The sequence below is a fragment of the Salvelinus alpinus genome, chromosome 1, assembly GCF_045679555.1.
Source record: "Salvelinus alpinus chromosome 1, SLU_Salpinus.1, whole genome shotgun sequence".
NCBI lineage: Eukaryota > Metazoa > Chordata > Actinopteri > Salmoniformes > Salmonidae > Salvelinus > Salvelinus alpinus.
This window is the reverse complement of record NC_092086.1, coordinates 71,989,336-72,003,819: the sequence shown is the minus strand read 5'-3', so window position 1 is coordinate 72,003,819 and position 14,484 is coordinate 71,989,336. Positions and strand designations below refer to the sequence as shown.

The window sequence follows — 14,484 nt, the reverse complement described above, 5'->3', positions numbered from 1 at the left end:
CATTAGGCACCAACGCAATACATTTTACTTAAAGTGGGAGTCACCACCTGGATTTGTCCAACAAGATATGCTAATTTTAGTTTCTGGGATGGAAATAGTTATTTCCACTATGCTGACCAAGGGGAGAATGCTCAGTATCAACATAATAATTAGTTTTGTACTGATGAAAATTGTACTCTGATTTAGATTGCTGAGGATTTCTTAAGCCTGTCCGCATGCTCTGTGGTGTCCACCAGGTTCTAAACCCAGCTGGTTGAACCACCAAACACCCTACCTGACCGCTCTGAGGCGTCCGCATGGTCCTAAAGCACACCTATGCTGCTTTGGTATCACAATGGGGGGGGGGGGGGGGGGGGGGGTTGGACCCCTGACTCAGGTACTTTTCTGCACAACACTTGCATTTGGTTAGCCTGTAGCCTAAATACTGCCATTCACCTGAAGATGTGCCCTTCTTTATTATCGCAATTCCGATCTGAATTCGATTAATCGTGCAGCCCTACCCGGCAGGATGCTCTCAATAGTGCATCTGTAGAAGTTCATGAGGGTCTTAGGGGCAGTGGAGTAGCACTATTTAAAAAAAAACAGGTAATCAATTCTCAATCAAAGTTTGACCTATAGATGTAGTCTATTGAAAATGAATATAGAATATGAATAAAATGCATGCTCCAATTGCAACTTCTGCCTATGCCCACACATATAGTCTCAATAAATGTTTTTATTTTTAATACCAAGTTAAGCATCTCATTTCAAAATAGGATATCATCGATATCGTTGTGAATGATAATTCTGCACGTTTGACCGTTAAAATGTCCAAACTGCGTCTACATGCCAATAATTTGATCTCATTTAGTTTCATGGGAATATGCATTTAGATCTTCTTGAATTTAGATCTTCTTGAACTTTAAGCTTTTCACCCTCTCCACTGTGGCCCCATCGATGTGGATGGGGGCGTGCTCCCTCTGCTGTCTCCTGAAGTCCATGATCAGCTCCTTTGTTTTGTTGACGTTGAAGGAGAGGTTATTTTCCTGGCACCACTCCACCAGGGCCCTCACTTCTTCCCTGTAGGCGGTCTCATCATTGTTGGTAATCAGGCTCACTACCGTTGCGTCGTCTGCAAACTTGATGATTGAGTTGGAGACGTGTGTGGCCACGCAGTCATGGGTGAACAGGGAGTACATGAGGGGGCTGAGCAACCACCCTTGTGGGGCCCCGTGGTGACATCTTGAAGCGAGTGGGGACAACAGACTGGGATAAGGAGAGATTGAATATGTCTCTAAACACTCCAGCAAGCTGGTTTACATATGCTCCGAGGACACGGCTAGGGGTGCCTTCTGGGCCGGCAGCCTTGCATGGGTTAATGAGCTTAGATGTGAATGTAAATGCATGAAAGATAATGAAAGGAGATACATACTGAATTGATGGTACCATATAATACCACCATAAGCAGAAAAGGTGTCCCCATTGTTGTCACTATCAAACACAAATTATTTTGTCTTTTCATGGGGAACCTTGAAGGTTAATAATCAAATATCTCAGGCCTTTCCACTCAACCTGGCTTTCTGCAATTTATCTTCATAAAATCATATTTTAAACCTAACCTTAACCATACTGTTAACCTTATGTCCAACCTTAAATTAAGACCAAATATATATATATTTTTTTTTCATTCATGTTTACATAGCCAATTTTGACATTGTGGCTGTGGTAACTAGGGACAACCACACCTCCTATTTTGATCACATGACGATGTTTGCGGCTCATTTTGAGTTCACGTGGATACATTTGGGTTCCATCATATCTTGCCTAGTAACGTTAGCTAGTCTTTTCGGGCTGTCCGACTTTTACTTTACCTCCTGCAAAATGTCCAAACTACAGTTGTTGAATGTGTTTCTTACCAAGCGACTAACCGCGGCTGCTGTGGAGATATATGTGGAAGTGGAAAAAACCATAACAGAATACGAGAACGAAATTTCCAGTTCGAAGGAGGAGATCAAGCGTTTACGGCGGCTGCTGGATTTGGTTTTCAATCCCGAAATAAAATTACATCGAGCAGGTTTGTAGCAACTACTGTGCAGAGTCACGATTTGAAACGTGTAACATGGAATTAGAATACTATCAGTAATTTAATAGGATCTATGTTTTAGGCCACGGCCAACCGTTTCTTCTATGGGGGGCAAGGCTTCACTGAGTTTCCCAAGCAATAGATGCATTTCTAAACCTTTCTGAGCTATCCACAGATTTGCAGATCACTGATTACCTACTTTATGGAAGGGAGGGATTTGGTGAGCACAAGACGTTGCGAATACGTCTTTTCAACCAAAAATACGTATTTAACGTATTTTGCTCATATGGTAGGAAAAGTATTCGTAGTAGGTCATATCCTACCTGGGGTTTGTGAATACTCTCGAAGTCGTAACTAACATGGGTCATCGCATGTGCATCGAATGGTTTATGCTGGATGACTGACATGGGGTGATGTTTTGAAGCCACTTCGCCTCCATCTTGGAACTCCCCCATATTGTAAAAATAATATTTTGGAAGCAATATAAATGCATTTATTCATACCTGCATTTGTTTTTGCCACGTTTATTCTATTACAAACACCTTAAAGGAGAATTTCACTATTTAGGACCCTAATCTGTATATATTATGTAAATGCAATGTTGTAGAACAAGGGTCTCCAACCCTGTAACTGGAGAGTTTACCCTCCAGTTGGAACAAGCCTAGTTCAGCTTATCAACCAGCTAATTATTAGAATCAGGTGTACTATATTAGGTTTGTAGTGAACCTACAAGATGCTAGCACTCCAGGAACAGGTTTGGAAAGCTCGGTTATAGAAGGTCCCAAAATGAAGAAATTGACTTAATTAGACTCATTCTGCAGGTCTTTAATGTTGTACACATTAAATTGTGTCAAACCTTACTTGATCTGCAAGGTTATAATCCATTTTGTTAAACTCAAATGATATTTTCCAGCGTGTAAATTTGATCAGAAGCATACTAGCCAGGTCCACAACGTGTCAACTGTAAACTAGGGCTGGGCAATAAGGCCTAAAACTCATCTTGATTTCTTTCAGATTTATGGCCGATTCATGATATCAAAAAGCTTTGTACAAGTAAAGGTCAATACACTGCATTTCAAACAGTCAGGAATAATCAAATGAATTCAGGGAATGGAAAATTATACCTGGGCTAAATATAAGCCTTTGACAACCATATGACCCACTAATAATTTCATTATTTTATCAAAGTAGTTTAACCTGCTTTTTTGCAATAATCACTAATCTGGCTTTCAAGTCTGTCTATGAAAATGCCCCTTTTTTGTTACAAATGTTACCAGAACCATGCACATTCACTAATAATGACTGACTTCTTGTAGCAGGCATTATAGAAACTGAACACGGGTCTCATACACAATCTCTCAAGTACAAGGCCACGTGCTAGTGAATAGCCAGCTAATCTTTACATATCAAGTCTAGCCATCTTGGATCTATTTGTTTGCTAACAAGGTAGAACAGTTGAACTGTTATGAATAGACCCTCCTGTCCATCTCCAACTCTTTGAACAGCAGCCTGTTCACTTTGTTTAGATGTGGATAAGAACATGCTTATTTCTCAGAATGGGAACGAGTTGCCAATTCCTTATATAAATGCATATTTTTATGATCATTGCACATTTATAAAACAGACAGCTAGCACATAAGTCTGTGGCTAAAATACTGCTAGCAGTATCACAATTCAGAGCACGACAAACTGAGCATACATTTTCTACATGTTCATTGATACTCTCGTTTTAGTTGGGTCTGCTCTGTTCTACATTTTGTGAGTTGGGACATAAAAAGGGTAAGTTCTTATCTATTACATTAAAAGAATGTCTCTTAAGTGTTTCAGTGTCAATTTGACTGATTCTGTTGAATCAAACCTCAAATAGTGAGTTAAACTGCTTCTTGTCAGAAGTGAGTCTTTCATCTTTGTTGTGAGTGGCAGGGGGAGGGTCTTGATGTCTGTGCGAGTGGGAAAGTGCACACAGCATAGGAGGAGCGAAGGACACTACACTAAAAAGAGACGGAACGCACATTTAAAACGAATGAAAAAATTGGGTTACATGCATTTAGATCAATACACGAAAAACATACATTCAAATTAATTTGATATATCGCCCAGCCCTACTGTAATTACAGAGCTTCTAATCTACCAAGCAAGCTAATAATTTTTTATTTCAAACTACTACGCTACCAACTTGTCTGACTACGAATACAAGGAGGCGAGGTTATTTATTTGAATCGGAATACACAGACGGGGATCTTTAACAGATCGGGGATGAGGGAGAGAGACGGAGCAGAGAGGCTCAGGCAGATATTCAACTAGCAGCTGAGGCTCGACTCACCATCTGGGAACTGGTGGTGTACCTGCAATGCTAAGAGAAGCTCACTGAAGACGAGTGTCTTTGCTGTGCGGATTGAGACCTGCTTATGCCAGCCTTGGAAAATCTAGAATTGTCCGGCGACGAGATAACGTTGTCCCGCGAGCCCACCACACTGTGTAATCATTGACAATTACTTTTCCAACCCTTATAAACCCAGCAGTTGTAGAAATGTTTTTCCGTGTACTGAAAATGAACTGGAAGAAGAGACCTTGGCCATAGGGACCTAATGGCCAGCTGTCAATAAAGTAAGTACAGGTAGTTTGTGTGTGATAAATAGACTTCACAGTATTATAGGCTATATGTCATGAGTCACCCATATGGTCATCAGTAGATCAACCTAGTGTTATTCTGCTTCCGCACAGCGAGCTGATGTTTTTTAAATTATTTTTTATTTTTAGGCAATATAGACTTGTGGCTTACAGAGTGGTCTTGGAATGGGAATTGAAAAGCGAACGACTTGGATGTGGTTAGAGACGAGTGTTACCCAGTTGTGTTGTCACCATCCGCGACAAGTACCCCTCACCCACCGGTGTCTACACTGGATTCAAGGAGGCAGATTAGTGCTTTCAGTATCCTTTTGAACAGCCATCCACCGATGGCTCATTACATTTACATTTACATTTAAGTCATTTAGCAGACGCTCTTATCCAGAGCGACTTACAAATTGGTGCATTCACCTTATGATATCCAGTGGAACAACCACTTTACAATAGTGCATCTAACTCTTTTAAGGGGGGGGGGGGGGTTAGAAGGATTACTTTATCCTATCCTAGGTATTCCTTAAAGAGGTGGGGTTTCAGGTGTCTCCGGAAGGTGGTGATTGACTCCGCTGACCTGGCGTCGTGAGGGAGTTTGTTCCACCATTGGGGTGCCAGAGCAGCGAACAGTTTTGACTGGGCTGAGCGGGAACTGTACTTCCTCAGAGGTAGGGAGGCGAGCAGGCCAGAGGTGGATGAACGCAGTGCCCTTGTTTGGGTGTAGGGCCTGATCAGAGCCTGAAGGTACGGAGGTGCCGTTCCCCTCACAGCTCCGTAGGCAAGCACCATGGTCTTGTAGCGGATGCGAGCTTCAACTGGAAGCCAGTGGAGAGAGCGGAGGAGCGGGGTGACGTGAGAGAACTTGGGAAAGTTGAACACCAGACGGGCTGCGGCGTTCTGGATGAGTTGTAGGGGTTTAATGGCACAGGCAGGGAGCCCAGCCAACAGCGAGTTGCAGTAATCCAGACGGGAGATGACAAGTGCCTGGATTAGGACCTGCGCCGCTTCCTGCGTGAGGCAGGGTCGTACTCTGCGAATGTTGTAGAGCATGAACCTACAGGAACGGGTCACCGCCTTGATGTTAGTTGAGAACGACAGGGTGTTGTCCAGGATCACGCCAAGGTTCTTAGCACTCTGGGAGGAGGACACAATGGAGTTGTCAACCGTGATGGCGAGATCATGGAACGGGCAGTCCTTCCCCGGGAGGAAGAGCAGCTCCGTCTTGCCGAGGTTCAGCTTGAGGTGGTGATCCGTCATCCACACTGATATGTCTGCCAGACATGCAGAGATGCGATTCACCACCTGGTTATCAGAGGGGGGGAAAGGAGAAGATTAATTGTGTGTCGTCTGCATAGCAATGATAGGAGAGACCATGTGAGGATATGACAGAGCCAAGTGACTTGGTGTATATATATATATGCATTACCTTTTCCTCCCCTTTCTATTCTCCTTTTTGCATTAATATTTATTTTGTTTATACTGCAAATGTGTAGAAGATCAAATAGTCCTTACAATACATGTAACATAGCCTTGAAAAATCCTCACTTGAGGTTTCTTGTGACAAAAAAAAGACAATGCCAAATCAATCATTTATACATATAAGTGAAAGCATTATTGATAACTGTTTTGATATGCAGTATTATTTCTGTTAACTATATATAAAAAAATATTTATCATTGCACTTGCCCAGGTGGTAAGGGTAACGCATGGTAGATCCCTGAGGTGGAACGCATTGTGCGTGGGTTTGCCTGCTGTGGACTGGAGAGCAGCAATCTCAGTTCTGTGATATCTACAGATTCTGATGCAGTTGTTCCATGGGTTCCAGGTTGGCTTTTGCTAGGTGAGTAGTTGATTTTGGTAAACTGGATATCTCAGCAGCCATGGGCAACCCACTAATTTCTGTGCTGCCTTGACATGAGCCTGCATATCATGGATAAATAGAACTGGATCCACCCTAGCCAGGATCCCACACTATGTATTAGCCTACCCAATAATAGAACCATGGCATTACTCAATACAGTGGCTTCGTGTCTACCTCCAGCTCATGTTCAATGTAGGGGTGTTTTCACATTTGAAATTCGGTTCCAGGGAGCATTGGTGACATTTTATACAGAAAATGTTGTGCTTTCACAAGACCTATACATAACTGTTTCAGGGTGAGATGTGAGACGCACATTCTACATGTTGTAAGCTAGCTAGATAGCTAGCTTGTTTACATCAGACAAAAAGTTCCACGTGACTCACCTGGGTATGATATTGCGTTTCACTCATGCTTTATAGACCTAACTATAGGTAGACCTAGCCAATCAAACAAAAGCTACAGGATCTGAATCATACAGGGGATATGTGAAAACTGCCTAAGTAATCTAACATTGGCAAATTGTGTTTTGCAGAATGATATAACAATATTTGCGAAGCACAACATGAAAATAGCTAGATGTTTACTTTATATAAAAACACACACTTGTGAGGCTGGCTAGGTATCAAGCAAACCTTTAGCTAACATAAACAAAATAACAACAGATTCAGTGTCCCCCCCTTTCATCAGTGATGCTAGCTAACTTTATAGCATATCTCATCTCAATTTCTGCTGGTTCTAGTCAGGCGCAGCGACATCCTTCAATGGTTGGTATAGCTGTTTTCTTAATGTGTTTTTACCAATCATTTTTCTTGTTGGTGGTTTACAGAAGTCGTCATCAGAGAAGGGCTCGCTACAAACAAGTAGGGCCAACGCATAAAGTCTGTGGATGGGAGTGTTTATGCATCTTTGCATAACAACTAGCCAAAGCCTCAGTAATTCTGGGTCTGCCAAAGGAAGTCTGTGAAAAGTTATTGGACTAGCTATGTTTTGTCATTGCAAAATGGTTTTGTTAGTCTCTTGAGTTGATTGATACTAGTCATTTGCCAACATTTCTAAAAACCAGTTTTTGCTTTGTCATTATGGGGTATTGTGTGTAGATTGATTGTGGGGGGGGGGGGGGAACTATTTACTTCATTTTAGAATAATGCTGTAATGTAACAATGTGGAAAAAGTCAAGGGGTCTGAATTCTTAGCGAATGCACTGTATATCTAGCTACAGAAATAAGACCGATCCTGCTTGTGTTGCCTGTTTGAGTGTTTGTTTAATTGGCTACTGATTCCGTGAGCACCAAGCCTCAAGCAACCACAACGTCTGATAAATTATTTTGGGCTGTTTTTAATCTTTGCTGTGGTGTAATAAAGGTTTAATACTTTTTTGTTTGTTAGGACAGCCTCTGGTATTACTCATCATTTATTTGGTGTTTACAGTGTTCCAAATTTTCAGAAAATAATAATAAGTAGGTAGCTACAGTTGAAGTCGGAAGTTCACATACACTTAGGTTGGAGTCATTAAACTCGTTTTTCAACCACTCCACAAATTTCTTGTTAACAAACTATAGTTTTGGCAAGTCGGTTAGGGCATCTACTTTGTGCATGACACAAGTAATTTTTCCAACAATTGTTTACAGACAGATTATTTCACTTATAATTCACTGTATCACAATTCCAGTGGGTCAGAAGTTTACATACACTAAGTTGACTGTGCCTTTAAATAGCTTGGATAATTCCAGAAAATGATGTCATGGCTTTAGAAGCTTCTGATCGGCTAATTGACATCATTTGAGTCATTTGGAGGTGTACATGTGGATGTATTTCAAGGCCTACCTTCAAACTCAGTGCCTCTGTTTGACATCATGGGAAAATCAAAATAAATTGTAGACCTCCACAAGTCTGTTTCATCCTTGAGAGCAATTTCCAAATGCCTGAAGGTACCACGTTCATCTGTACAAAAGATAGTACGCAAGTATAAACACCATGGGACCGCGCAGCCGTCATACCGCTCAGGAAGGAGACGCGTTCTGTCTCCTAGAGATGAATATACTTTGGTGTGAAAAGTGCAAATCAATCCCATAACAACAGCAACAAACCTTGTGAAGATGCTGGAGGAAAGGGGTACAAAAGTATCTATATCCACAGTAAAACGAGTCCTATATCGACATAACCGGAAAGGCTGCTCAGCAAGGAAGAAGCCACTGCTCCAAACCCACCATAAAAATGCCAGACTACGGTTTGCAACTGCACATGGGGACAAAGATTGTACTTTTTGGAGAAATGTCCTCTGGTCTGATGAAACAAAAATAGAACTGTTTGGCCATAATGACCATTGTTATGTTTGGAGGAAAAAGGGGGAGGCTTGCAAGCCGAAGAACACTATCCCAACCGTGAAGCACGGGGGTGGCAGCATCATGTTGTGGGGGTGCTTTGCTGCAGAAGGGACTGGTGCACTTCCCAAAATAGATGGGGTCATGAGGCAGGAAAATTATGTGGATATATTGAAGCAACATCTCAAGACATCAGTCAGGAAGTTAAAGCTTGGTCGCAAATTTGTCTTCCAAATGGACAATGACCTCAAGCATACTTCCAAAGTTGTGGCAAAATGGCTTAAAGACTTCAAAGTCAAGGTATTGGAGTGGCCATCACAAGGCCCTGACCTCAATCCTATAGAAAATGTGTGGGTAGACTGAAATGCGTGTGCGAGCAACGAGGCCTACAAACCTGACTACGTTACACCAGCTCTGCCAGGAGGAATGGGCCAAATTCACCCAATTTATTGTGGGAAGCTTGTGGAAGGCTACCTAAAACGTTTGAACCAAGTTAAACAATTTAAAGGCAGTGCGACTAAATACTAATTGAGTGTATGTAAACTTCTGACCTCTGGGAATGTGATGAAAGAAGTATAAGCTGAAATAAATAATTCTCTCTATTATTATTCTGACATTACACATTCTTCAAATAAAGTGGTGATCTTAACTGACCTAAGACGGGGAATATTTACTAGGATTAAATGTCAGGAATTGTGAAAGTTTTTAAAAATGTTTTTGGCTAAGGTGTATGTAAACTTCCGACTTCAACTGTATCTGTGTAAATTAGGCGGGTTGATCGAGGGACATGGCTAGTTTAACTGTTTGGCTAACTGTAGGCAATAGCTAGCTAATTATAAAATAGAACTTGTGGGTGCCTGCATCCGGGAACATTAAAAAAATGACATTACTTTTTCATTTGTTTAACATTTGGATGCTGAAAGTAACGTTAGCTAGCCATCATTCAGCCGCCATCTAGGCTGGTGACAGCTGGCCTGTGTCCCTGCCCAGAAAGACCATAAGGCCTATATTGTGGGTTTTGAGGTAGACTTGATCCCCAACAGATTTTCTAAGCTATTTTCACGTTCCTTCCTAGCGACGAAATGAAACATTAGTTCACAATGTTCATTCACATATTAGTGTTATTTAACATCGTAAATCATAGGAATTTTACGTTTTTAGTGTAGCATGATAGCAGGTCAGGCGTCTGAGGCTTTAAGATTCTTTGGGAGAATCCGATAAAAAGGCATCCGGTTAGACTGCTCCAAACTCAAATGCACATAAGCGACAGTACTTCACTGCCAAGCGTTTATCCAATATACACTGGGTTTACAAAACATTAAGACCACCTGCTCTTTCCATGACATACAGTGTATTTGGAAAGTATTCAGACCCCTTGACTTTTTCCACATTTTGTTACGTTACAGCCTTATTTGAAATTGGATTAATTACTTAAGTATTCAGACCCTTTACTCAGTACTTTGTTGAAGCACCTTTGGCAGCAATTACAGTCTCACCCAAAAATAATTATGACGCTACAAGCTTGGCACACCTGTATTTGGGGAGTTTCTCCCATTCTTCTCTGCAGATGCTCTCAAGCTCTGTCAGGTTAGATGGAGAGTGTCGCTGCACAGCTATTTTCAGGTCTTTCCAGAGATGCTAGATCAGGTTCAAGTCCGTGCTCTGGCTGGGCCACTCAAGGACATACAGAGACTTGTCCCGAAGCCACTCCTGCATTGTGTTGGCATGGCTGTGCGCGTAGGTTCGTTGTCTTGTTGAAAGGTGAACCTTCGCTCCAGTTTGAAGATCTCGATCCTGACTAGTCTCCCAGTCACTGCTGCTGAAAAACAACCCCACAGCATGATGCTGCCACCACCAGGCTTTACCATAGGGATGTTGCCTGGTTTCCTCCAGATGTAATGCTTGTCATTCAGCCCAAAGCATTCTATCTTGGTTTCATCAGACCAGAGAATCTTGTTTCTCATGGTCTGAGTCCTTTAGGTGCCTTTTTGCCTACTCCAGTGGGCTGTCGTGCCTTTTACTGAGGAGTGGCTTCCGTCTGGCCACTCTACCATAAAGTCCTGATTGGTGGAGTGCTGCAGAGATGGTTGTTCTTCTGGAAGGTTCTCCCATCTCCACAGAGGAGCTCTGAGTGACCATTGGGTTCTTGCTCACCTCCCTGACCAAGGCCCTTCCATGATTGCTCAGTTTGGTTGGGCAGCCAGCTCTAGGAAGAGTCTTAGTGGTTCCAAACTTCATCCATTTAAGAATGGAGGCTACTGTGTTTTTGGGGACCTTCAATGCTGCAGAAATGGTTTTGTACCCTTCCCCAGATCTGTGCCTTGACACAATCCTGTCTCGGAGCTCTACAGACAATTCCTTTGACCTCAAGTCTTTGGTTTTTACTCTAACATGCACTGTCAACTGTGGGACCTTATATAGACAGGTCCAAATCATGTCCAATCATTTGAATTTACCACAGTTGGACTCCAATCAAGTTGTAGAAACATATCAAGGATGAGCAATGGAAACAGGATGCACCTGAGCTCAATTCTGAGTCTCATAACAAAGGGTCTGAATTCTTATGTAAATAAGGTATTTCAGTTTTTTATTTTTAAATTTGCAGAAAAATCAAAACCAGTTTTCGCTTTGTCATTATGGGGTATTGTGTGATGATTGAGGGAAAACATTTTAGAGTAAGTCTGTAATGTAACAAAATGGGATGAAAGTCAAGGTGTCTGAATACTTTCCAAATGCACTGTAGACTGACCAGGTGAAAGCTATGATCCCTTATTGAAGTGGATTTAACAAGTGACATCAATGAGTGTAGATGAAGTGGAGGACACTGGTTAGAGACACCTTGAGACAATTGAGACATGGATTGTGTATGTGTGCCATTCAGAGGGTGAGTGGGCAAGACAAAAGATTTAAGTGCCTTTGAATGGGGTATGGTAGTAGGTGCCAGGCGTACCGGTTTGTGTCAAACTGTAACACTGCTGGGTTTTTCACACTCAACAGTTTCCTGTGTGTACCAAGAATGGTCCACCGCCCAAAGGACATCCAGCCAACTTGACACAACTGTGGGAAACATTGGCGTCAACATGAGCCAACATCCCTGTGGAACGCTTTCGACACCTTGTAGAGTCCATGCCCAAACCAATTGAGTCTGTTCTGTGCAAAAGGGGGGGGGGGGGGGTGCGCAACTCAATTTTAGGTAGGTGTTCTTAATGTGTTGTACACTCAGTGTAAATTGAACATAAGTGTACCAACTAACCATGTAAGGCAATGGTTAAGGAGTTAATCGTTTTTGAAAGATTCTTCTTTCCTTTTCTCCAGACCTACATCAGCTCTATCTCCCAGATGAGGTTTCTCCTGAGCAGCAGGAGTGGAGCCCCAGTCTGAAGCAAGAGGACCCAGAGCCCTCACAGATTAAAGAGGAACATGAAGGCTGGACCAGTCAGGGGGGAGAACAGTTTAAAGAGCTAGAGCCTGATACCAAAGAGTTAATATTCACTCCCTCTTTGGAAAATCTGGAACCACCTCAGACCTCACATCTTTTCCAAATGCAAATTGTGGTCTCACCCACCAGTACAACTAAAGAGATCAAGATGAAACCATGTCACATTGGTGAAAACTCTTCTTGTCATATTTGTGGTAAATGTTTTGACTGTAATTCTGGTCTGGAAAGGCATATGAGGGCTCATACCGGTGAAAAACCTTATTGCTGCAGTGAATGTGGCAAATGCTATAGTCAGATAGGAAATCTGACAGTGCATATGAGGGGACATACAGGGGAGAGATCATACAGATGCTTTTTGTGTGGAGAATACTTCATCACAGCATCCCAATTAAAATCACATAAAATCACTCACACGCAGGGGAGTAACATAATCCCGGGGACATCCAAAAACAAATCTCGTTTGTGTGCTGGTAACAGTCGTGAGACTAGGGATGGACCGTATCAGTGCAAGGAATGTGTTAAATCCTTCAGGCAGAAGAGGAACCTGTTACGGCATATGAGGAATCACACAGGAGCAATTAATGCAGCAAATGCTTCAACTGGAGTGGAACATTTTTTTTTAACATGATTTACACAGAGGAGAAAATGTATTTTGTGGCCACATTTTAATGCTCCAGCAACGAATTCAAACAAGTGCAATCCACATCAGTGCAAGGACCTCAGAAAATGGTTTGGAAAGATTGGATTCGGATATCTTGAAAAGTAAATGAGAAACACCTTATTCACCAGAGGGAGGAAACATGAACGTGTCATTTGGATCAGTATGAGTTGACTAATGGACTTACATTATCACATTTGTTGTTTTTGGCGAAGATATTTAGGATTTGTAAGCAGTCTCAAACTTTTATGAATAAAAGTTGTACAGCTGTATTCTAGAATATGGTGTGTTAAAATTGACCATTGAATCTAACATTTTGAACCTGGGGATGAGCACATTCCCAGTCAATCCCCATCTAAATTGATCATGTGTTTCTGTTTCCTTCCTGCAAACTCTTATCCTCTGCAGGTTGGGAGGCAGATGTTTTTACAGATGCTCTTAAACATGACCGGCATACAACAGTCTGTCTTTTCTGGGACAAACATTACTGTGTTAAAAACAAATGTATGTTTTAATAAAGATGTGTTTTAAATGGATCTAATTTTAAAGAACATTTTATTTTGTTGATGTATATGCCTTTCATGTCCTAGTTTAATCTCACAATACCTCCTTCTACTTACTTCAAATACCTTGGCTGTAGTCAATTCACCAAGACAATGTTTGTGTATTTAGTTTCCCTACTCAAATACTTAATATCTACTGTATATTTAGTTGTCTTAGCATTACCAAAGGGTCGTTCCATATGACTTCAAAAACGGTATGGCTGCACCCCTTTGCAGTAGTTTTGAACAAAACAATTCAAACATGTTTGCCCATGGTAGAAGTGGTCAGAAAGTGATTTTATTTTGGACCTGAATCCCAAAATAATCAATTTTTTATTTATTTATTTAACCAGGCAAGTCGGTTTAGAACAAATTCTTATTTTCAATGACAGCCTAGGAACAGTGGGTTAACTGCCTTGTTCAGGGGCAGAGCGGCAGAGTTTTACCTTGTCAGCTCGGGGATTCGATCTTGCAACCTTTCGGTTACTAGCCCAACGCTCTAACCACTAGGCTACCTGCCATTCAAAGTTGAACTATTTTGCATACCCCACCCTAATATGAGTCATCCATGTCTTTAACACTATTCAGATAAACGGTTGAGTTTTATATAATTTGAAAGATTACAAACAGAGTTGTCAAACTATTTAATGATCTATTAAAAAAATGTTTTTGAATAAAACTTTTCAACGGTAGTGTATATATACAAAAGTATGTGGACACCCTTTCAAATTAGTGGATTTGGCTATTTCATCAACACCTGTTGCTGACAGGTGTATAAAATCAAGCACACATCCATGCAATCCCCATAGACAAACATTGGCAGTAGAATGCCCTTACTAAAGAGCTCAATGACTTTCAATGTGGTACCTTAATAGGATACCACCTTTCCAACAAGTCAGTTTGTCAAATTTCTGCCCTGCTAGAGCTGTCAACTTTAAGTGCTGTTATTGTGAAGTGGAAACGTCTAGGAGCAACAACGGCT

General features: G+C 41.6%; 1 long non-coding RNA gene across 1 annotated transcript; it reads left to right on the top strand.

Annotated features, from left to right (window-relative positions):
- The first annotated feature begins 1,717 nt into the window (after positions 1-1,717).
- Positions 1,718-13,496, top strand: LOC139584683 (uncharacterized). The gene is made up of 2 exons (XR_011676806.1): positions 1,718-2,053; positions 12,179-13,496. It is a non-coding gene; the product is annotated as an uncharacterized lncRNA (long non-coding RNA).
- The last annotated feature ends 988 nt before the right edge of the window (positions 13,497-14,484 follow it).